This window comes from Canis lupus, chromosome 15 (genome assembly GCF_003254725.2).
Source record: "Canis lupus dingo isolate Sandy chromosome 15, ASM325472v2, whole genome shotgun sequence".
Lineage (NCBI taxonomy): Eukaryota > Metazoa > Chordata > Mammalia > Carnivora > Canidae > Canis > Canis lupus.
The window spans coordinates 32,501,963-32,528,105 of NC_064257.1; the positions used below are offsets into that span (position 1 = coordinate 32,501,963).

The following is a 26,143-nucleotide window of genomic DNA, read 5'->3' on the forward strand; positions in this document are numbered from 1 at the left end:
TTAGGATCATGACCTGAGCGGAAGGCAGATGCTTAACTGACTGAGCCACCAAGGCGCCCTATAATGTGTTCTTTAGCCACTTTCTTCTCAACTTGGATATTCTAGCAGATTACCTATGATGTGCACAAGTATGGTTTTCTTTACATTTGCCCTTTTTGGAATCACTGAGCTTCTTACATCTGAATTTTTCTGTTTTTCACCAAATTGGTGAAATTTTGGTCTTTAGTTCTTAGGATATGCTTACTGCCTAATTCTTTCTCCCTTCTTCTTCTATATATTCAATTACACATATGCTACACCTTTTGATATTGTTCCACAAGTCCCCGGGATGCTATTTTTTAAAATTATTCATCAGATCACATATATTAAACTTTACTAATTTATTTCTCTATCGTCGCTACTCTGTTAGCCTACCCAGTGTGTTAAATTTCACATTTGAAAAAAAAAATTCACATTTGAAGGTTATAGTTATACAATTTACATGTTTCTTTGATATTGTTTCAATTTCTCTGCTGAGTTTTCTATTTTCATTTCTTGTGAACGTATTTTCCTTTATTTTATTGTGTTTCGTTGTATTAGTTGTTTTAAACTCCTTAGTCTGCTAATTATTCCTTGGGTTAGTCTTAGTTGATTATCTTTTCTCACAATTTCCCAAATCCTTGTACATCAAGTAATTTTTAATTGTGTACTGAACATAGTGGATGATTTAAGAATAATCTGTTGCTCTTATTTTAGCAAGCAATTAATTTTGTTGCTCTCAAGCTAAAAAAAAAAAAAACCCTGTCTTTTGAGTGACGACTAAAATATAAGTTGTATTATTTTATCCTCAGTTGGATTGCTTTAACTCTGATCCACAAATATACAGTCCAGGAGTTGGGCTAAGACTTGGGCAGAACTTATATACAGAATTTGGAGCCTCTCATCTCTGACTCTCTCCTCTTCTGGATTCCTTCTTCATTTTCCCAGCAATTATGATCTCTCTCATCTCTGTCTTCTCATTTTTCTGGCCAGAAAGAGCAATGCCACCTAAAAAATAAGATATTCACAGATGCCATTTTATCCAGTCAAGTGTCAACTTTGACCCAGAATGGACAGAATTTTCTTCACTCACCAGTGCTGTTTTTTGGGGTTTTTGTTTTGTTTTGTTTACCTGGAGTTATAAGTTATAAGAGGTTACTTGGCCATACTAGAAGTCAATCTCGAGTTTATGAAATGTAGGCACTGATTGATTTTGTTATTTCTCTCTTCCTTTCCTTCTTTCCATTGCTTTGATTATAGAAATAAGCTTTGGGGGTGCCTGGCTGCCTCAGTCAGTTAAATGTCTTCACCTCAGGTCATGATCCTGGGGTCCTGGGATGGAGCCCTGAGTCAGGCTCCCTGCTCAGTGGGGAGTCTGCTTCTCCTTCTCCCTCTGCCCCTCTTGCTGGCTCTCTCTCTCTCACTCTCATAAATAAATAAAATCTTAAAAAAAAAAAAAGAAATAAGCTTTGAAGAACATAGTTTCTTTTTCTAATTTTTATTGTTACTTTAGCTTTCATTGTTTTTATTGTATTTTAGTTGTTTTCATTTATTTTTTATAAAGTGGATAGCTTCTCTTCTCAAACATTGGAGGCAAATTACTAAGAGAATTGAGTGTCTGGAGAGATTTTAATGAAAGAGAAGAAAATTTCACTTCAGTAAAGCAGGAGGTAGTTCTAAATACATTGATGACACACCAGATAACAGAGAGGTGATCAACGTAGGAAAAAAGGACCAAGAAGAATTTGGCCAGAACTCACACCCAGGTGTGAACTACTCTAAGGCTGATGCCCTTGACTCCCCCATGCTATACTGAGGAAGAATATTAAAAGAAAAATGAGAAAACATCATTTAGCATGGAGGGGAGAGAGGGAGCCAGTGCAGAATTTTTTCAAGAACATGAAGAAATCAGCAAAAAAGATTATTTTAGAAAATAGTGCTGTGTCATCTACTAACAGATGCCAACTTAGAAGGGGTTTTCTGAATTCTAAACTTGAAATGACAGTCTCTTTATATAGAATTAGGCAAGGTTCTTGAGTATCATAGAGAAGGAACAATGTATTAAATATATTTAAAGAAGAATTTTTTCTCTTGAATGTCATCTCTATTGCCCCTTATTATGATCTGCTATTATTGTGAAAAATAAGGTAAAGTACTCTGACCATCTACAAAAGCCTCAGGAATGAGTCCCATAGGTAACTGCAGTAACTTCTTTAGGAATATCTATTAGTTTACCAATAAAAAAAAAAAATTTCTGACCACCTGTTTACACACATACTCTGCTGTTGAGTCACTGACACATTAAAGACCACACTGATGTAGGTTGACAGAAACAACTTACTGATCAACCTGAACAAGTGTTTGCATTAAATAATAATTTATACCATGCATACGCAAAGGTAGGTGCATTCACTGTGGGGTGGCGGATACAGAGACTAGCAATTTCTTGTTTAGACAGAAAGACCTGACAAGGAAGAGCTCATTAGGGTCTCTGGAGAGTGGCTGACAGCTGAGGAGCTGTCGGCTCTGTCAAAAGACCTTTGAAAATAATTCCTGTTTTTGAATCAGAATTTTCTGAATCACCAGCAGGGTGCCAGAAGCACATTGTTTGCTTCCTTGACTATTTCCTCATCCTTCAGTGTTATGAGAATTTGCCCAAAGCCTTCGCTGCCTTCAAAAACTTTTGTGCTTTGGCATGCCTGCCCACATACTAGAATTTGTTTTCTCAAAAAATCCCTTTAGGTGTCCTTGCTTATATTCTTGCTAATTAATGTCAGGACTTGCTTTGAAATATATAGTTACTGAGAATATGTCATCCTGTGTGTGTGTGTGTGTGTGCGCATGTAAGAAAGACAAATACAGAGAGAGACAGAACCAGGGAGAGACTGGTTGACTTTGACTTCATATCTCTAAGAGGTACATGAAGACATAAGTACTAGAGTGCTGGACTTGCAAAAGGAGAACTTATTCAAGTAACCATTGTTCAAAACCAAAAAAATCCCTGCAGATTGATTCAATGTACTTACACACTTTAATATTCTCCCTCTCAGATCTTCTAATTTGCCTAGCAGATTCTAATTTTCTAATCCAAAATCAGAATCTAATTCAAAATACGCACATGGCATCCTCACACCGGCATTCCCAGACTTCATGTATATTTAATACCTTCCCAAGCATCTCACTCCCTCCCTCCAACATACCCACTCTCAATCTTACCCTCACAACAGTGTTACCAGTAGCATCAACCTGTTATTGCAATCTTGTGTTTCCTGACAGATTATACCAGCATTTAGCTGGGGTATGAGTGACTATGTTCATAACTATGTGTACATATCTTTTTGTGGGAGGAAAGGATGCATTAATAACAGTTACCATAAAAGGTATAAGAATGATTCTCCCCATTTTACAGCGGACAGAACTAAGACATTTTAATCTCTAGATCAAGGGCACACAGTCAATAAGCGACAAAGTCTAGATTCATACTTGGAACCGACTCCCAAACCTTTGCCTTGTCTTAACCATTCTTCTATACTGCCACCGTTAAAGCAAGCCTCACTATCCTTAGATTTTTGTAGCCCCCGTGAAATTATAGAATATAGGAGACTATGCCTCCAAGATTCTGAGTAGTTCAAGAAGTCCTCCTAGGAAACCCTACCACTGCCAGGTGAATTCCTTTAATGAAATCACAAAACCTCTATCTCATCTTCAGTGTGTGGTTAGCTTGATTTTCCTTCACTAACTGACTACTTCAGAGGTGTGACAGTGATTGAACTACTAGTCAACCTAAAATAGGTATGATCATTATTTCCATATTATAGATGAAAAGAGAGAGAGAGAGAGAAGCTTAGTAGAGTCATGTGCAGCTAGGATCAAAGTCAAGGTCTACCTGTCAACAAAACTACTTGAGGATTGAAAACCACATCTGAAACTAATGATGTACTATATGTTGGCAAAGTGAATTTAAATTTTAAAAGTAAAATAAATTAAATAGTGAAAGGAAAAATTTATCAAAAACCAAAAAAAAAAAAAAAAGCACTTGAGGATAGGAAACTCATATTTATATTGCTCCAAATTCCAGTCCACATCCAGTATATTTGTTGACGTGAATTGCCCTAAACAACTACTTTCAGTCCAATCTCTTTCCTGTGCCAATTCTCTCATGCTGAGCAGAAACCCCTATGTGTTCCAACACACTCTGGTTTCTCTCAAAATGCCCTTTATTTCTTCCTGTATCATTCAAAATCTCTATGACAAAAATAGCATACTCAAAGGTTTTAGATTTCTATAGAATAATTATGTTTTCAGGGATGTGAGTAGGCCTAAAAGCACTATGTTAGATGGGGAAGTGCCCAGGAACTAGTACCAACAGGTATCTGTAATCACTTGCTGAGCCTAAGGAGAGGAAGAAGGATGGTGTTCATGGAACCAGGGCAAGTTAGAGCCTTAGAAGAGGGGCTGTCCAATTCTCTCTCCAACTCCCCTGTCTCCAATCAACTGCTGGGCTGTCCATTGACTGAATCTAACCAGGAACCACAGTATAAGGAAACTGGGAACTAGGATGATTCAGGGCACACAGTAGGACAGAGAACAACGGAAAATAGATCTAGAGAGGCAGAGAATTGCCAGTGCACCTCCCATCAAAACCACCCTCCCAGTAAACAGTTTGGGTATTTTCTACCAAAGCTAAAATATGCATACCCTATGGCACAGCAATTCCACTCCTTAGTATATATCTAAGAGAAATGAGTGTGTATGTCCACCAAGCTACATGTACAGGGGTGGTCACAGCAGCTTTGTTTATCATAATCAAAAACTAGAAGCAATCCAATTGTCTACGAACAGTAGAACAGATAAACTGTGGTATATCCATAGAAGAGTATAAGCAATGAAAAAGAACAAGCTCCTGATAAACACAATAACATGAATGATTTTCATCAATATAATGTGAAGCTGAAAAAGCCAGACACCAAAGGGTACATACTGAATGATTCTATTTATACAAGTTTCTAAAATAGGAAAAACCAAGATGTGGCGATAAAAGTCAGAATAGTGTTTGCCTTTTTGGTGTGTGTGGGAGGGAAGACAGAGCTGGTATTGACTCAGAAGGGACAGGAAGGAGCCCCTGGGTGGTGGTTACTTGGGTATAGACACATGTAAAAATTATTCATCCAAACACTGAACACTGTTTCACTTTACACAGGTTGTATCTCAATTCAAGCAACAATAGCAACCACCCCTGCCACTATGATTACTCTTTCATGTAGCAAAGTCACTCAGAATTACAGTTTGCTACATGTTAACAAGTGATACTTAACCAGAAAACACCCTTCTGCTTTTAACTTTTTTTTTTTTAATTTTTATTTATTTATGATAGTCACACACACACACACACACACACAGAGGCAGAGACACAGGCAGAGGGAGAAGCAGGCTCCATGCTCCGGGAGCCCGACGTGGGATTCGATCCTGGGTCTCCAGGATCGCGCCCTGGGCCAAAGGCAGGCACTAAACCGCTGTGCCACCCAGGGATCCCCACCCTTCTGCTTTTAAACTCCACATTCCTCACTGATAACAAGAAAGAATAGATTATTGAAAAGCAAACAACGACAAAAAAAAAAAAAAAAGGCTTCAATTCCATAAGATATTTGGGTCATGAATCCAACTTTCAGACAAAATAGGAAGACAGTAGGTAGAGTTTAGTATTTTGAGGTGGGCAGCCCTAGGGGCCCCTCACATCATGCCCGACTGGCTACTGCCTCACAGCACTGTCCTAAAACGTTACTATGTCACATGGGGTTAAAGCTTCACAGAACTGTGACAGATAATCCATTTTTATGAAAAGTGGCCAGAAACCTTGCATGACTGATTTTCAAACATAATTTACTTTTTTGCCTGGTCAATTGGGTAGAACACAGAACTGAGTGAAATTATACAAACCCTCCTGGCTTGCTGTTTTCTCATTTACTACTAGGTTGGTTTTCAGTGCAATACTTACTAATATCTCTAAACAGGAGCTCCAATTACATGGCATTTTTTTTAATTTTTATTTATTTATGATAGAGAGAGAGAGAGAGAGAGAGGGAGAGGCAGAGACACAGGCAGAGGGAGAAGCAGGCTCCATGCACCGGGAGCCCGACGTCGGATTCGATCCCGGGTCTCCAGGATCGCGCCCTGGGCCAAAGGCAGGCGCCAACCCGCTGCGCCACCCAGGGTTCCCAATTACATGGCATTTTAATATCCTGACCCATAGGTAAGAATTTAACAGATATCTTTGCTATGTTGCTATCTCAATGGGTCTGATCCTATGATGAAAAAAAAAAAAAAAAAAAAAAAAAAACCACACACCCTGGGAATAAATTGTTCCTCATAAGAGTGGAATTAAGGTTTCTAAGTACCATGGCTCCATTTTTCAAATTGCTTCTCCATGGTATGTTACTGGGCAACCAAAGAGAAGTATGTAAAATCGAAACACAAGGGAAAAGACAATTGGAGTCGACACTACATGAAAGCTAAGATTTTAAAGTTGCTCTCAAGACTAGAGGGGAATTGGAGCTCTTATTTACATGCAATTTGCATAACCCATGAACCCAGGGACACAGGAGACTGTAGACTCACAATATACAGTCTTTCTCTGACCTCTTCCCACTATATCTGTGAGAACTTCACCCCAAATTCTTCTCAAATTCATCTGGGAGTCCACAGGAGTCATAGAGAAGTACTCTATGAACAAACCCACAAGGCTACCATATGTCAATTTACCATTTCCCTCCCGTCTACATGTCTTCTGTTGGGCCAGCGCTATTCTCTCAGCACTCGTGTCTGTGCTGAAGGGCACTGTTTTCAGTTGGTATAGACTTGTGCACAATTTTGCTGTTGGTATGTTAGTTCTCTCACAATGTCACAGAGATGTTTTAGTGAAAATTGCTATTGATTTGGGTTGTTTTTTTTTTTTTTTAGCTTCTCATAAAATACATGATACATACAAAAATACATATTCTTAAATAATACTAATAAATTGAATAAATAAAGCAAGCCTCCTGTACCCACCACTCAGCTTAAAAAATAAAACTTAACCACAGGTTTGAGTCTCTTCTCCATCCCTAAGCCCGTTTTCTCTGGCCCCAGTGTTCACAACTAAACTTTATCCAGGACATATTATTTCAGGTATTATTGATTTTCAATATGAAGGGAGATCTTTGTGACTTCCTTCAAAAAAGTTTAACTAGGACAGAATTAGATGGAAGCTCAGACTGGCACATCTGGGAGGCAAGTGAGGCAGCTTGCCCTAGGCATGGATCCTATAACACCACAAGTGGGACACTGAGCCTGAGGCCAGCACTGGTGGGGAAGCCAAGTATGAGCCTCTAATGCTGAGCCTAAAACCATAAGTCAGAAATGGTCCCAAGTCAGTGGTGTTTCCTAGATACTTGTAAAAACAGAACTAGATATAAAAGCAAATCCTCTATGGAGAAAGATGCCTTAATTTAAGTGCGTGGGCATCACACCTACTGAAATCAAACAGTTCAAAACCAAAGGACACCAAGTACCCAATAAACGAAAGTCAAGGACACCTGCCCCTTTAAGGGCTGTTAATACTAGAATTATTAGATAAAGAATATAAAACAGGTATGTATGAAATGTTTACAGAGATAAAACACAAAAAAACAAAACAAGCAAACAAAGATTATTCTCTTTTCTTTAAGGGTCCGAACCGAGAGCTTGCTTTGAAGTCTTTTGTGTCTGAGAATATTTGTAACTACTATTTCAATTTCATTGATCTCTTAGGAGAACTCTTGTTTCTATATTGCTATGTGTCAGCTTAAATAATTATATTTTTCCATTATATACCTGTTAAAATTCTCTAAACTTATTGACATAGAGTTGATCATATTTTTATTAGTTATTTTTGCTACATCTTTAGTCACATGGTTTTCATTTATAGCAGTTTCTCCTTCCTCTTTTCTTAGTCAAACTTTAGCTAAAATTTTATTTTAGTTTTCTCAAAGAATCAAAATTTTGTTTTGTTGGTCCTCTCCATCAAATGTTCTGTCCTATTTAACATGTTTCTGCTCTTCCCTTTATTATCTTTGTCCTATACTTTCTTTTAGCTTATACTGTCTCCATTTTCCAAAATGTTCTCATTGTACAATGTGCAAGGTATTAAAAAAACTGATTGACATCTGTTTCACTTTGTTTCTACTCATTGACTTATTAACAGTGAAGGGATTTCTAAACGGCTATTGATCAGAATTGAAAGTCTACTGAATATCATAACTGTTTTGAGCACTTAGGATTCACACTAAATTATGAGTTGATTCTCCAAGATTAGACATACAAATTAAAATATGTAAGTAGACTCTTTACATATTAGCTTATGAACACTTTTAAGTAGTGGCTATAAACTGAGGCTGATCATCAGAATGACCACAGGATATTTTTAACACACACATTTCGGAGTCTTATTCCTAGATACACTCCCTGAAGGTGCATTCAGGTATCTATATAAAGTTCTTCAGGCGAATTTGGATAATCAGCCTTGTTTTGGAACCCCTGCTTTTTTAAGTAATCTTGTGATATTGTGCTCTTAAAATAAATCCCAAGTTTTTCTCCCTTAGTTCTTTTTCTCATTGGCCTCAATGTTGAAGCATATTTCACAAAGTCACTTGTAAGCTAGTGCTTTATGAGATAGCAGTTAAACAAAAACTCCTCCTACCTGACTTCATCCTCCATCCCTTATTTTGTACATGATGTCCCTGACTATGCTTATTTCAGAAAGAATGATAATGATAAGCTTGTGAAATCAACATGTTGGACCATGCATTTTTATTTTATAAATGCAGAGTAAGTCAGGAATGCCAAATGGCAATGTCATAATCCTTCTGTTCTCTGCCAACCTATTTGCTTATGGACTCAAATATGTTGCTCTAGAAACAGATGGCTCTCTCTACTCTGCAGGTTATTACATAAGAAGGTGAGATGCAGTGGATTTGGTATGATTTCCAGGAAGACCAGAAGAATGCCTCTGATAAGGTCCTAAGTGTAAGTGAAAGAACCGAACTTCTGGATTGAAACCCTGGCTCTGCCTGTATCTGATTATGAGAACTTCGGCAACTCTGCTCATTTGGTCTCAATTTTCTCTTCTTTAAAAATGGAGATAATAATACCTCCTTCGTGTGCTTGTGGGAGATTTGAGTAGTATGTATTTAAGGTAACTGGCAAATGGAAGGTGCACAATGAAAGATTTGCTTTTTAGAATTTCACTTTCATCCCTAAGGAAGAACTAGTAAAACTATGACAATAATGATTTTAAAAAATGCTGTCATTAGGGGCACCTGGGTGGCTCAGTTGGGTAAGTGTCTGCCTTCAGCTCAGGAGGGAGCCTTCAGCTTCAGCAGGGAGTCTGCTTCTCTCTCCCCTCTGCCTGCCACTCCCCCTGCTCCTGCGCTCATGCTCTGTCAAATAAATGAAAAAAAACTTTAATAAATAAATAATGCTTCTATTATTAAAATGTCTCTTTGCATATTCTGCTTGTTATTTTGTATGCCCTGCATCCCTGTCCTATACAAGCAGGATGGTGTTTTCTTGACCTAAAGCTTCGGTATTGTTTTTCAATTTTTCCATGTTTGTTTAAGCAAATTTGTAAGATGCTATTTGTATCAAGTGCCTTTTGAACTGCACCTCAAATATTTTACTCTACCCATGGCTGCTACAACTTGCCCCTGCCTCAGCTCTACCCACTTCTCTTATTTCCTTCTGTGAGACTTCCCCAACACTTGACATCGGATGTCTCTGGAAACCTGATTGGTATCAACGCACATGTAAATTTGGAAGACTGGCATCCTGTGGGATGCTCTTTAGGTCAACGCAGAGTTGAAGACACTGGCTAAATGTCCGCTTTTCAGCCCCACTGACAAGTCAGCCATGTATCCTACATGCCCTCAGAGTGCCCCACTGGGACCAAGCCTCAGTTTCCCACAGCTATAACCAGCTCAAAGATGCATCCTTACTTTGGCAATCCTTCCCCATTTCTCTTTTCCCATTCAGTCATGGCCCCTGAGATGACATCTTTAGTAAACTCCCTTCATAAAAGACGAGTCTCAGACTCTGCTTTTTCGGGTTCAGGTAGACTCGCTGAGGCCAAACAATGCGTTAAGCAAAGCTGCTGAGTGCTTGGGCTTACACATTACAGCAAGAACAGCTAGGCTTTGCTAGAGTGTGCACTGCATCTCTCGAAGAAGCATGCTCTGGTTTTTCTCTCTAAGCTTTCTGCTCTTCTCAAGTAAGAGAAGCTGACATGCCCGGGGCGGGGGGGGGGGGGGGGGGGGGCGGGGAGGCCAGATAGGGCTATTCCACTCCTACTGGAGCCTGAGACAGATTAGCCTCTGGGCCACATGTGGAGTCCCGATCCTCCCTACGTAAGACTCCACCGCTCTTCTAGCAGAGTTAGCTCTGCGGCTCTGGCTTTACCACTTCACCCATGCTATCACATAGCTTAAACATTTACTTGGAAAACTAAGGTCCCCAAATCTACTTCCCACCACATCCTCATTTGCTGCCCTCTGCAAAACGAGAATACTTCCTCCCCCCAAAGCTGTACTCAGTGTGGCTTTTATGTCAGGGGGACAATGGTACCAAGCAGTACATTCTTGGCAAAATGCTCCTTTATCCTTAAAGTTAGAGGACTTTCCAAAACACTTGCTCCCCTCTCTCTCTGCTCCAGTCCAGGGCGTGTGGCCTCCACTGGGTTCATCTGTTTACGTGTCATTCATTACAGGTGTTGTGCTTTTCCACTGGTGTATCCCTTAGGGGTGGGTGGGGAGCAGCACTCTGCAAAAGGGTAGAGCCACCCATATTCTGCATATTTAGATCTGGCCTTGAAGAGAGGACCACAGATGGGGCTTCCTTCGCTCTAAGCTCTATTATACCCCAAATATCTTCTGTTCTCTACCAAGGCCAGCTTTCTCCTTCAGGCAGCCGTATGCTTTGGCCGCATTTTGTTTTCATCGCACTACAGGCAGTTTCTAACCCCCTCTCCCCTCTTCCAGAAGACTGAAGCATTAACCCCTGACAGTTTTTTTTTTCTTTTCTTTCTTTTTGTAATCTTATTTCATCTCCCAAGATGAGCCTCCCTTATTCAATAGTCCTTTTCTTTATTCCAGCACACAGAGCCATAGAAAGAGAACTTCGGAAACAGAACCGGCTTGGGTCCTAGTGCAACCTCTATCATCTATCTGCGCGATTTTTTTTTAATTTTTTTTTATCCATTCATGAGAGCTACGAAGAGAGGCAGAGGCAGAGGCACAGGCAGAGGGCGAGGCCCGATGTGGGACTCGATCCCGAGGCCCCGGGATCACGCCCTGCGCCAAAGGCAGATGCTCCACCGCTGAGCCACCCGGGCGCCCCCTGTCTGTGCGGTTCCGAGCAGGTGCTTCTCCTTTTGACCCTGACGGACTTCTGCTATAAAACAAAGCTGGCAGTCGACATCCCAGGACCACCGACTTTCTGCAAAGGATAAATAACACACAGAGGCAATGTCCGGGAAGTGACATGTGACATTCCCCTCCCCCATCCTCCCAGCCCCCGCACCCCCAGCCCCTGCTCTCTCGCTCTGGGGACCTGCATTTCACCTGGACGTACGCTCAGGCAGGCCTGACTCCGGCCGTCCGCGTCAGCTAAGGCTTCACTGTCCGGCCACCTCTGCTTCCTTCCCTCAGGTGCATGCTCACTCTGTTTTAAGATCACCCCTCGGTCGCTCGTCGATGACTGGCCCTGGCATTCCACATAAGTGTCTTTTGTCACAGGACCTGTTCATTACTGCGTGACCACAGACATTATCACCGCACCGAGCTTAGAGCTTCGGAGGCACAGGCCGCGGGGCACCAAGCTCGGCAGCTCCGACGCGAGCACCGCCACCACGCCACGACACCCGGGGCCCTGGAGCTCCGCCGGGCGCAAAGCGGCGCAGGCGTGTCGCGCTCTCCCAAAGCAGAGCGTTGCTAGGAAACCTTCCGGAAGCGGCCCTGTCGTAAAGCGCAGCGCGTCCTCCGGAAGCTCCCCGAGAGCGTGTCTCCCGCCTCTGCGCGTCCGTTCACCAACGGAAGGAAATCCGGAAATAAGCGGTTCCGGTGCCACCACCGCAGGTCGCTGGTGCCGGCGAGCTGTGCGGACCCCCAGGGTGATCGGTTGCTTATTTCCGGCCTAAACAGGAAATGCCTGGCGTCGGAGCGCCTCGCCCTTCGGTGGGGCCCTTGGCGGCTTGAGGCTCGCGGAGCCCGGCGGTGTTGGCGCCGGGGGGGAGCCCGCGGTGGCTCTGCGCGGACACGCCGAGCGGCAGAGCCGGGACTGCCCTCGAGGAGCCGCCGGAAATGCCCGGGAGGCCGTCGGGTTGACCAGGGCCGCGGGCTGGGCTTGCGGCGTTCCCACGGGGCCCTCCTGGGCTGTGGGCGGACTCGGGGCCCGGGGTGCTGGCCGCTGTTGGCTGGCTTTTCCAAGTCCGCCCAAGTGCTCCTGTGGAGGGCAAGAAAAATCAAGGCCGTGCCACCTCAAGTTCAGCATTAGCACAGGTACAGCCATCTAAGGCCCCTGTGAATAAGCTGAACTTTATGGGAAAAACTGCAGGGAATCCCATATCAGAAAGACAACAGAGCCCAGCGCCGTGGTAGAAAGTCCCATATTAGAATGAGAACACAGCTCAATGCCCTTGAAAGCCCCACATCAGAATGTAGATATGTTTTTGTTTTTTTTTTTAATTTTTATTTATGATAGTCACACAGAGAGAGAAGCAGAGACACAGGCAGAGGGAGAAGCAGGCTCCATGCACCGGGAGCCCGACGTGGGATTCGATCCTGGGTCTCCAGGATCGCGCCCTGGGCCAAAGGCAGGCGCTAAACCACTGCGCCACCCAGGGATCCCCCCACGTCAGGATGTAAACAGAACTTGAGAAATTCCTCCACTCCTTCTGAAAATCCCCTAGATCAGCCTATAAAAAACCCAGCTGTAACCCACTTTGAGGTCCAAGTCCCTGCTCCACTGTGTCGGGTACACTTGGACCCAAGCTCGAGCTTGTAAATAAACCCTCGTGTGTTTGCATCGTGTCGGTTCCTTGATGGTTTCTCGGATTGGCAATCTTGGGCACAACATTCCGTGCTCCACAAGACTGACCTGCATGTACTTGAGCGGCAGGCTCCCCTGACCTCGGCCTTCTCATAGGAGGTCTGGCCGAGTGGAGGCCCCAGGAAGGGGCCGAAGAGTGAAGCCAAGGTGCTGATCCAGATCCTGGCATCAGCTACGTCTAATGCCAGAGGGCCTCCCTTGCAGCTACCCACCCCAGGATCCCGGCCATGCCCTCCCCTCTGCCCACAAGAGGTAGCTGCTCTCCCACATTTATCAACTCCATGCACTTGATTGTCATTTTTCCCTTTTTTTTTTTTTTAAAGATTTTATTCATTTATGCATGAGAGACACAGGCAGAGGGAGAAGCAGGCTCCATGCGAGAGCCCGACTTGGGACTCAATCCCGAGTCTCCAGGATCACGCCTTGAGCCAAAGGCAAGCACTCAACTGCTGGGCCACCTGGGGCTGCCCCGAGTGTCTGGTTTTAAACAGCTTAGGCTTCCTGCAGCTGTACATTAACCATATAGTCCTGAGCAATTAAAAATAATTGACTAATTGAATTACCTAGTTGTTATCAGAATGAAATTTAGTGACCAGCCACAGTTTTCATTTCTAGAAGATCTATTTGAATAATCATTCGTTGCCAAAAGCTACAAGATCTGAATATTAACGAATTGAGGGCCATTATTAAGCCCAGTAAAATGCTTGTGGTTTAATGTTTTTTTTTTTTTTTTTTTAATTTATGATAGTCACACACAGAGAGAGAGGCAGAGACACAGGCAGAGGGAGAAGCAGGCTCCATGCACCGGGAGCCCGACGTGGGACTCCATCCCGGGTCTCCAGGATCGCGCCCTGGGCCAAAGGCAGGCACCAAACCGCTGCGCCACCCAGGGATCCCCTTGTGGTTTAAAAGAATAAGTGACTTGTAAAAGTGCTGTGTAACAAGCATTGCATCAGAAGATTTACATTTTTTAATTCCTACAAATCTACTTTTACAAAATTTAAATTATTTGAGTCCTCACAGTTATTGTGTGAGATCTATTTACTGTTTTGACAGGTGTGGAGACTGAGGCTTGAGGAGAAATGCTGTGCCCAGTTCCATGCAGGCAGCCACTGAGGGAGCTGGGATTCAAACCCAAGCTGTCACAGTCCAGAATCTACATGCTACTCAATTTCCTCCTTAGTTGATGAGAAGATAATGAAGAAGAAATGACAAAGGTGTGTCTTTATTTAAATGAAAACTTTGCTAATTTCTGTATGGCACAAATGGGCTCTTTGAATTATAAATTGTATATTAATTATAATTATAATTAATTATAAATTATAGCTTATAAGACTTCTATTTATTCCAAACCTGTTAGTTGGTTTTGTGCTATAAAGGGATCCAGAGCTATTGTGAATTTCAAGTGTGGGTCATAAGTACTAATAATTCTGAGTTCTCCAAATAGGCGCACACACACACACGAGTCTAACTACTAACTCTAGTACTCAGCAGTTCTTCAGCTGGGAAGCAGTTAGTCTTTTTATAAATCTCCTTATAAATAATGGTTGTGTTTACACAACCTGGAAGTACTGGATTTTACCCTGAATGAGTCATTGCCTTGGAATAGTGTAAACAGAACCAGTGTTAAGGAAGATTTCTTTGTTAGTGAAGCTCTGAGCATTTAAACAGCTGTTTGATTTCACTCCAGAGGTGTTTGCATTTCATTGACAGATGGAGTAATTTTCAAATGGTTTTCAATCAATATATACTAGACAAGTGGTTGAGAATTATCTCTTTAGGGAAGAAAAAAAAATAACAAAAAAATGCAATTTAACCATGGTGTCTTATTTATTTTTTTAGCATCTGGTATTAAATAACTACCACAAAACCACATGTTGGGATGTGAAATTCTATGCAGTCGTCCATATTTAAAGATGTTTATTTTCATGTCATTTGGCAGTTTTTGTTTGTATATCCTTGGTTTTTTTATTTTTGTTTTCTTAAAGAGGAAGCACTATATGTGTCTAAAGCATGGTTTTTGCCTAAATTTATGCCCATGTTACTCTTGGTATCTAAGAAGTCAAATTATATTTCCAAGTGTTATATATACTTCATATATTAGCAATAATTCTAGAGGTTTTTAAATAAAACCCACAAGACATTATTATTTATATTTTATATAGCCAGTGTTCACTTGGATTTACCCACATATTAATCATATTCTTTGTTCTTCATTTCTTCTTACATGCATCTCAGACCATTTCCTTTTGCCAGAATACATTCTTTAGAATTAATTATCTCAATTGCTGGGGGAAATTCTCTTTTTTCTTTCTTTTTCTGCTTTTGCCTGAAAATGTTTTCATTTCACATTCGTTCATGAAACATAATGGATGGATACAGAATCATTTGCAATTATGTTTTCAGCACTTTTGTGCTATTATCCCACTGCTTCTGACTTCCATTGTGGCTATTGATAAATCAGCTGTTAGCCTCACTGATCTGAACCGTAGTGGACTCTGTTCTTTGCTGCCAAAATCCCTTTGGGGCTATAAGGGATTTTAGTCTCAGATGCTACCAGCTGACAGCTTGTGGCTCTCAACCTTACTGGAAATTGCTCTCATTGAGCAGACCCACTTCAATTAAGTTCACGTCCCACTTTTAGAAGCTGTCTATATCTGAATACTCCCCCGGCCTCTAAACAAGGTGACATGAAAGACTGCCAGAGTTGAATGAGGGCCACATCAGGAAGTGGCTGTGGGACAAGTGGTCCTGCCATTTGGGCCATTTGACTCAGCAGACCTCAAGTTAGTAGATGCATCAAAGGTTAGAAAAAAAAAAAAGTACATTGTGAAGTTTAAGGTAAACCAAAATAGAAGAATCACCATAAGAGTTCTGAAACAAGGTAGAAAATTATACACCTTTCCAAACCTGCTTAAATGTTCTACTGGGCCCTGGCAAAGACTAAGTGCATGACAACAAAGTGACCACAAACCCAAAAGTTCCCAGAAGCCACGTTCTGCCCAATACACCAAACTGGGCAGGCCAAGAAGTGATCAATCGCAACTAGAAGTGATATACTGGGATCAAAGCCAAAGCACGGCCAGAAGTGCAAATGTGAGGCACAAAGAGGTGGACACATGTCACCCATCATGATCTTAGTGACAAGCTGATGGAAGAGAAAGGAAGTTAAGTTTGGTTCACAGGGCCATCTCATGACTTTGAATATGAGCCAGTACACGAGCAGAGACAAAAATGGACTTTGGCCACAATGCATTCCTATTCAGTGATAGTTCTGAAGGTGAGGTCTGTTAGGTGAAATTCGTCCAGTGGGACGATCTTTGAGAAACATACCGGATCCTCTTTATGAGGACTAAATGTGTATGGACTCAACAAATAGTTTAGCTGTTTAGTCAGAGGCATAGAAGAAAAAATATTAGAAGATCAGGGACAAAGGTCTAGAATTGAACTATGTGGATAGACTTTCAGGCTTGGATGAGAGATCTTTGTACCTGTATCATACATTACCACTACCATTTAGTATTTTCCAAGGAAGAGACACTAAGCAACAAACAGAATGATTTGGCCTGCTGACATTGGTCAGCCTCTGTCATCAGTGCTGGCACAATGGGTTTATATGTGTAGAGCATGGTGAGAGGGAAAGAGGTTATCTATGGGCCCACAGTCATGTGTTTCTACTCATCAGGGTTGCTGCTAAATATCCAACCTGCCACATTGACTAATGCTTATAAAAAAAAAAAAAAAAAAAAAAGGAAAATACTTCAAGGACACCAACAATTCATTAGTGTGTAAGTTGCCTCCATTGCACCCCTTCTTTCCTGGAAGGAACCAAGATTTATTTTGACTTCACAATGCATTTTAGGTGTGAGTCTGACTTATGAACTGGGCCTCAATCAGCACCATTATTTGAGGTCTTACAGAGTTTAGGCCACCCAAATGGATTTCTCGCATGATATTGCATCAGAACAAGGAACCCACCCTATGAAAAATACTATGGTATGATGGACAAATATGGGACCCACTGGATTTATAACATATCACCCATAGGCTACCAGCCTAAGAGGGTGATATAAATGCTGAGTAAGTAATCCAGGGTGCTGGAGGAGGCCTAGGGTCTGAGAAAAGAATGTTCACTGGGTCCATATTATGTATCACAGGGTACAGGTAAGGCTGTGGATATCAGTAGAAAATTCTGGTACATCCCCAAGGCCTTGCCAGTGTAGTTCAGACATGTTATAAGGACAAAGTTCGTGCCAAAAGACCAAGCGGAGGTAGTAGGAAACTCAAAAGGATGTGTGGACCAACCACATCCCCCCCAGAGTCATGATGTTTGTAATTTCCTGAGATGGAGAGACACAGTGGGGAGAGCCAGGCCCAGAACAGTCCTAGCAGGCAGTGTGACCTTTGAATTAATGAGTTTAAATCCTGAGTGGAATTAGTAAGTTTTAATTACTTGTCACTTATATTTAAACCAGAAGAGACCATATTGCTTTTCAGTGGCAAGATTAGAAGGCTTTTAACATCAGCAGAAATGGGGACAGCAGAGCTAAGTTGAGCTCAGTAACAGAATAGGTGTGGTTGCACTTCTGCATGGCTAAATTGTGATGATTTCAAAGCACTATATGTGTAATCTTACATGTAGGTGCCCTGACAAGCAGCTTTCAGAACTTCCTGGGAACCAACTCTGGATTAGCCATCATGATCCATTCTCATCCCTAGGGGAGGGAGATTTTAAACAAGAAGAAAGAAATGCATCTCATTTTAAAAATATGAATCTGTTTTTTTGATTTTTGCCACCACCCAAATGTCATTTAACGATTCACTTATAGTCAGGCACCTTTACAAAACACTCCTAAAATTCATCAGAACTCATTCTCATATGTTTCCAGTGGGAATGCAAAACTGTTGAGCCACTGTAGAAGATAGTTTCACAGTTTCTCAGTAAGGTAAACATAGGATTGCCATATAATGCTGCATTTCCACTCTTAGGTATACCCAGAAGAATTAAAAACATGTATTCAAACAAATACTTTGTATGCAAATGTCATAGTAGCACCACTCACAATAGCCTAAAGCTGGGAACAAGCCACATGTCCATCAACAGAAGAATGGGTACATAAAATGAGGTATAACTGTACAATGGGATATTATTCAGCCACAAAAAATAAGTGCTAAAATACACACCACAACATTGTGAAAACACGCTAAGTGAAAAAAAAAAAAAAAAACAGGCACAAAAGGTCACATATTATATGATTTCCTTTATTTGAAATATCTACAATAGACAAATCCATAGAGACAGAAACAGAATTGTGGTTTCCAGGGGCTACAGGAGGGGAAAAATTAGGGTTGACTCCTGATGGGTATGGGATTTCTTCTAGGGAAATGAGAATATTCTGGAATTAGATAGTGGTGATGGTCACACAACATCATGGATACACTTAATACCCTTGAATTGCCCACTTTAAAATGATTTAAATGGTAAAATTTGTTATGTATACTTTACCACATTAAAAAAAAAAAACAACAACAAAAACAATCTCCAAAACTCAATCAATAGGCAATAGGTACTTTTCTTGTTCTCCCCAAACCATTTTAGGTCTCAAGGAAAGCTTTCTGCAGTACTGACTGAAATGGGTCACCAGTTTTTCCTTGTGGGAGGCAACCCAAGACTCTGACTGCACTAAGTGAAGTCGGTCAGCTGTTTTACAAGGAAAACACCTGGCACCAAATCCTGGGCTTTCTAAAGAACTGCTAGCTAAGCCTCTTCCCCAGGGTAAATTCAGGGAGAAGCACTAGGAGTCTGAGCTTGCCAGGTTCGTGTGGGCCACACCCAGCAGTTAATAAGTTGTTCAGAACTCTACATGCCCCATCTTAATAACTAGTTCTTTTCCCAGTTTGTAGGTTCCCATAATCATGTGGCCACTCAAATGAGAACAGAGAAAACCACTAACAATTTGGAGACGAGACAGAGTCCAGAAAAGGAAGAAAAGTCATGAAAATATAAATTTAGCTTGAGGTGTTCCACGAACACAAGGCAGAGACCTAGAATTAGGGCTTGTTCCAAATTTCAAAATTGACAAAATAGTGGCTTCTCTGAAAGCAGAGTCATTTGGGTAAGGAAATCTCTCAAGTAGCCATCTGTACAAGTGCCAGGGAATTGATTAAAGAATCCAAAACTTCTGGAATTCCAGACAAAAGATGCTGGTCCATCTGGTGACAACTGGCCAGGACAGTTTGCCATACATAAACCTACAAAAACCGACCTGTGGGTAGCAAAGGAAACTGTAGCTTCCTCTACCTCAAAATGATGGTTAAGAGCACTAGTTTTTAAGTTAGAACCAGGCCAGCAGTCAGAAGGAAAAAAACAAAACCAAACATATAAGTATTGGAGAGGTAGCCAGGAGCCAGATAATGTAAACTTTGAAGTCTGGGATTTCTTCTAAGCCCAATTAAAAAGATATTGCAGAGTTTTAAGCAGAATAATCGACATCATATAATTTATATTAATAAAAGTTCACTCTGTCTGGTTGTTGTGTGGAGGATGGGTGGATTGCAGGAATCTGAGAGCAGAGGCAAGAATAGTTGCCAGGACGGAAGATCAGATGTTGATGGCTTGGACCAAGGGAGGAACAGTGGAGGTCTAGACTGGTGAGTGGATTCAGAACATCTTTGGGGGTAGCATCTATAAAACATGCTGGTAGAATAGAATGTATGGAAAGGGAACAGAAAGAGGGGAGTCAAGGGTGACTTCTACATCAAGAGAAAGGCTATAGCACATGGACATTTTGTTGCCCTAAGCAAAGCCAGTGTCCACCCAATGAGAAATCTAGTGTGTATTTGCCTCTTCATTCCTACAAGGTTGGAGAGCCCAATGGAGTCAATGTGATACATTTTTTTCTAAAACTTTGTAGTATGAGAAATGAAAATGAAAATGTATTTTCTAAATTAATAATGAGGTAAAACATTTGTTCTTGTAATTGTTCGTCATTTGTGTCTCATATTTATTAATCATCTGTTCTTTCTTTTCTTACTGGTTTGTGAGCTCTGACTACCAATCCTTTGGATGCCCTTTGTCTCCCTAACATTGCCCTCCTCTTACTTCCCTGACAATTCTGTTGCCTCTGTTTCTCCAATATTCTGCCCCGGCCTTACGCCCACTTTTCCAAGCTTCTGTTCTCAGCCCTCTTCTCTTCTTTCTGTGGTGTTCCTGGATGATCTCTTTTATGTATATAATTCAGCAATTTCCTCTACATTAATCATTAAAATCTCTATAGCCAACCATGACCTCTTTCCAGATGTTCAAGCCAATGGTTCCCATTGTCTACTCTGCATTTTCATCTCTATGTCCAGCAGACACCTTCATTAAAACATGCCTAACATTAAATCACAGCCACTAATTTCCTCCAGCCAACTTTTCTTTATTTCCTATTTTTATTCGTAGTACCAAACTCAACTGAATTTCTCAGAAATTCCGTTTCTGTTGCTTTCCTCATTCATTTCTTCATTTTTTTCAACAAATATTTATAGAGCATCTACTATTTGCCAGGCACTGTCCTGGGCCCTAAAGTTTTTGCTCCCTGAATTCTTTCCCTGTAATTATTTCTGTTATTAAATCTTGTGAATTGTCTCTTTGTGATAACCTCTCAAAGTTATTACCTCCTTTCTTGTTTTTGTTCATTATGTTGCCCTCATAATGCCTACTCTCCCCAGCAGATATTTTACATCTCATCCATAGCATCACAACATTTCTTATTCTTCTCACCTGTGCAAGATGAATCACCCAAAAACACAGCTCTGATCATCTCATTTCCTCCCTTAAAAACCATCTTTGGTAGCACAATGGGAAGTAAAGAAAAATCCCAACTCTTCATCCAACATTGATGACCCTCAGACCATACCTCTCATTAGTCACTGCTCTCCATCCAACTCTCTATGAAAGCCAACTTGCATATTTGGCTTTCCTCCAGCTTTTTGTGTCTTATCACTTTACTGAATATATCTTTTTTTATTAAGATATAATTTAGTTACATTAAGTTGGAAAAAAGCTTATGCATACAGTTTGATCAGTTTTGACAAATGTACACACTCATGAAACCAATACTACACAATTAAAATATAGAATATTTTCAGGACCCAAAATTTCCCTTGTGCTCCTTTCCAATCAACTCTAATCCCAGCCACAGGCAAATGCTGTTCTGATGTCTATCAACATAGATTAGTTTTGCCTTTTCTTGAATTCTCTATAAATAGAATCATATATAATATAATTTTTCTGGTCTGGTTTCTTTAGCTAAACATAATATCTATAGAATTCATCCCTGTTTTTTCATGTGCCAGTGGTCTGTTCCTTTTTTATTGCTGAGTAGAATACCATGATGTGAATATACCACAATTTGTTTATTCAGTTTCCTATTGATAAACATTTGGATGGTTTCCAGTTTGAAACTATTATGAATAAAGTTGCTATGAATATTCACATACAAGTCTCTCTGTGGAAACATGTTTTCATTTCTTTTGTATAAAAACTCAGGAATGGAATTTTGAGGTTCTATCATATTTATATGCTTAACTTTACAAGAGATTGTTACATAGTGTTCCCAAATGGTTTTGTCACTTTACACTCCTACCATTAATGTATGAGAGTTCTATTTTCTCCACATTCTCTCATATTTGCTTTTGTAAGTCTTTTGAATTTTAGGCATTCTAATTGTGTGAGGTTGTAACTCGGAGTGATTTAATATTCATTTCCCTGATGACTAATGATGTTTATGACATATGCTTATTACCAATTTGTAGATCTTAATTTGTGAATGTTCTTCAAATTTTTTTCTAGTTTTTATTGAGTTTATGTCTTTTTATTATTGATTTGTAGTGGCTCTTTATGTATTCTAGATACAAATCTTTTATAGTATGTATGTATTACAAATATTTTCTCTCAGTCTGAATTTTACCTTTTCATTTTCTAAGCACACCTTATGATTAGCAGAAATTTTTCACGAGACAAAGTCCAGTTTATCATATTTTTTCTTTTAATGGTAGTGCTTTGTGGAATATAAGAAATCTTTACCTACTTATATAAATTCTGATGTTTTTTATAGAAATTAATAAGCTGATTCTAAAAGTTACATGAAAATAGAAAGGATTTAGAATATCAAAAAATTATCTAAAAAATGAAAAGTAAAACTGTAGGACAAAAAGTACCTAATTTCAGGATTTTCCTACCAAACAATAGTAATCAACATGGTATTATGTAGGGAATGACTAATAGATCAGTGGAAGAGCATGAGGTTATGAAGTATACCCACATGTATCTGGTCAGTTGATTTTTGATAAGGGAGCCAAGACAATTTAAAGGATAGGAGAAAGTCTATTCAGCAACTTGTTCTAAATGACTTGATAAATATATGGAAAAAATACACATCACACCACACGCAAAAATTTATTTGCAATGGACCATACAACTCTAGATGAAAACTGAAACTATAGAGCTAGAAAAAAAAAATCTCATTATTTTCACCTAAAGTTTTCTCTTCCCTATCATTTCCTTTTGACAGATTACCCATACTTCAAGGCTGAGCTCAAATATAACCTTCTTCATGAAACCTTTCCTTACCACCCCATAGAAATAAATGCTACCGTATCTAACTCTTAAAGCACTTTCCTTATATCATGTTAAACATTGTATTATGATCAAGTATGTACATGTATGTACATATATACACATCATAACCAGCCTTCATAACCAGCCATCTATAACCATCCTTTGTAACCAACCTCCCATGATGTGCTTGTTCCTTGACCACATCTTTTTCTTCACTGAATCTCCTAAGCCATGCAGCAGAGTATTCATCCATAGTAAAACATCAATAAATAATTGATCTCAAAAATGTAATTCCATACCAAAGTATTGAAGAAAAAAAGAAGGAAAGGAAGAAGAAAAAGCATCTGCTGCTTGTTTGTAGGATAGGGAGAAGGGTAGTAGAATAGAGGTAGAGATCAAATGCAAATAAATTTTAATAAATGTATCAATATACATTTATACAATCAAATACATTTATACAATATACATTTATACAATACCAGTAAGGATGTATCTGCAAAATTGGACAGGATCTTTGCATTAGCAACTACAAAGCCCTTCTCAAAAAATAATGTAAGCTTTACAAGTTTTTCTTTTGGTACAAACTAAGAACATTCATAAGTAACTCTCTGGAGAAATCAGTTGTAACAATATAATCTTCCCCTAAAAGATATCCAATATACTTCTATTTATAGAAAAATCTATGAGCTCAGTATTGTAAATAATTTCACTCTCATTGCCATTGTTGAATATTTTGCTCTAAAAATTATTTATGTATTTATGTAACTTAAAATGTTACATTAAATATATATTTATTATTTATTAGTATTATTTGTTAAATGCAGTTATTATTTTATATATGTATATTTCTTTAATAACTCTTCTTGCATTTTCTCAATCAAAATTCAATCAAGAATGTATTCAGCTTCATGTATCAGCCTCAGAAGGGAGTACGGCATAGCAAAAGAGCAGCTCTGAAAAGCATGACAAAACAGGGAGAAATGATAAAGGATTTAAAGAACTGCTCAGATTTTTAATTTCAGTTGAACAATAAGGAAGCCCATTAAAATCTCAACTTATTTGTGAGACTCAATTAATACCTGTCTCAATATATTCTCTGGAATCATACCTCTGTTTCAAAGACTGTGGATCATTCTGGTTATGTCACCACTTTTTTAATATATATATAAAAATATATTTGTGTTTGTAGGTAAAATATTTTTGAATGGCTAAGAAAAATAATCTAAGAATGGCTGCAGGCTTACTGCCTCAGTACATTTATTTTAAAATACACATGGACTATAAAGAACTTAGAAGAATGAAGTGATTACATCCTGTTATTATTACCATCACTGCTGTTAATAAGATTCCGTAGAAACACTGGAGTAGAGGGCAAAGCCATCATTCATACTCCTGATGTGATTTCACAGTCCTCAGCCACCTTCCTGATCACTCCCTCGTCCTCCCCCAGGCTTGGTTTCTCCTGGATTTACAGTACATCCCCAAGTCAGCAGGGATAATGGGGAGCCAGTCTGAGTAATCCCAAATAGCCCTCTTTGTCCTTTCCCTGAGAAGCCTTTAAATATTTGAAGCTTTTCTTTCTCTCTTTAAACTTCATTTTCTCGGAACAAAATTCCCAGTTCCTTTAAGTGGTCTTTATCTGACAGGGTTTCTAGAAATTTCCATTTGCACACAATGTAACTTAACCATTAAAGCAAAAAAATTTCCTTGCCTTCTACTTTCCATGTTATACATTAATGTATATTTTTTCCATAAAAGATACTTGAATTTACATAACTATTGTTTCAGAAACCAGAGATGGAAAAATTTAATTGCATTTACATAAGCGAAAATTCGGAAAAATTGGGATAGAAAACACCCCTAAGAGCATCACTTTATGAATTAAGAATGCCTGTGTAATGGATTACCACTTAATTCCTTTTTTACATATAAATACATCCTGATTGTGATATCTGAAATACTTTTTATACTTTTTTTTATTGATATATATGGGCATGTAACATTCTGTTCGTTTCAGATATATGACATGATTTGATATTTGTATACATTGTGAAATGAAAGCCACAGTAAATCTAGCCCATACAGTTACAAATTATTTTTTTCTTGTGATGAGAACTTTTAAAATCTAGTGTCTTAGCAATTTTCAAAAAGCCAATACAATATTGTTAACTGTAGTCACCATGCTGTGCTGTGTACATAACGTCCTCAGGACTTATTTATTTTATAACTAGAAGTTTGTACCTTTTAACCTCTTTCACTCAGTTTGCCCCACTCATCCCCCTGCCTTTGGCAACCACCAATTTGTTCTCTGTATCTATGAGTTTCGGGTTCTTACGGATTTTTTTTTTTTGTTTTCAACGGTTAGATTCCCCATATAAGTGAGATCATACTGTATTTGTGTTTCTCTCACAATTTATACTTTTATTGTAAAAAGTAAACTATGCTTTGTGCTACTGTTTCAGGTTTTTTCTGAAAAAAGTAAATTTGAATTTTGAATAAAGCATCTATGCAAATATACTTCTGTGCCTTTAAGTATTTATTTGTTCAAAGTTAACTTTTAACAATTGAAGCTGTGTACTCTGAATATGTATGCATATTCCTTCCAGGGATTAAATATATCTTCTATATTTTTTAATGTCTTCTGTGAGGCATGTGACTGATGAAGTCTCAGGGATGGAATTGGGACAAGGGATGAAGGTATACATGAAAACTGTATAAGAATTTCTTGATAACATGAATGTGGAAAAAGATTTAGAATTTTTATCTGTTAAGGTACAAACCAGGATCTGATGTCAGTTTCAATGCTCATTAAATATTTTACGCATTTCACATCATGAGTTACAACAGAGTGTGTTTTTAAAAAGTCATTCACAGCATGAAGTCATATGACTGAAATAGCTAATGATTTTATTATTAGTCTCATTGCTCATATATATAATGCTCAATTATTGTTTTCTCTTAAGAGTAAAGAGGAAGGGATCCCTGGGTGGCGCAGCGGTTTGGCGCCTGCCTTTGGCCCAGGGCGCGATCCTGGAGACCCGGGATCGAATCCCACGTCGGGCTCTCAGTGCATGGGGCCTGCTTCTCTCTGCCTGTGTCTCTGCCTCTCTCTCTCCGTTACTATCATAAATAAATAAATTTAAAAAAAAAAAAAAAAAAAAAAAAAAAGAGTAAAGAGGAAAAAAATCTCCTAGGAGCTGACTGAATCACGCTGAAACTGGGGACATGATGATTTACTCACCTATTTCTAATTCAACATTCAGTTCATTATTTCAGTTAAGCTATAATGAGAATCTTAGTCTAGGCTGAACACTTCATAGGACCAGATACTAATATGCACTCAATCATAAGACATTACATTTAGTCTATTTCATATATCCCCATCCCAATGTGATGTTACGGTTCCCA

The 26,143-nt window shown here is 39.5% G+C and overlaps 1 long non-coding RNA gene across 2 annotated transcripts; it reads left to right on the top strand.

Annotated features, from left to right (window-relative positions):
* Positions 1–12,104: 12,104 nt before the first annotated feature.
* LOC112654627 (uncharacterized) lies at positions 12,105–25,491 on the top strand. Of its 2 annotated transcripts, none has more exons than XR_003133179.3 (4): positions 12,105–12,257; positions 14,188–14,348; positions 19,675–19,782; positions 23,629–25,491. It is a non-coding gene; the product is annotated as an uncharacterized LOC112654627 (long non-coding RNA). The 2 variants fall into 2 exon arrangements; XR_003133178.3 differs by lacking the exon at positions 12,105–12,257 and adding an exon at positions 12,277–12,581.
* The last annotated feature ends 652 nt before the right edge of the window (positions 25,492–26,143 follow it).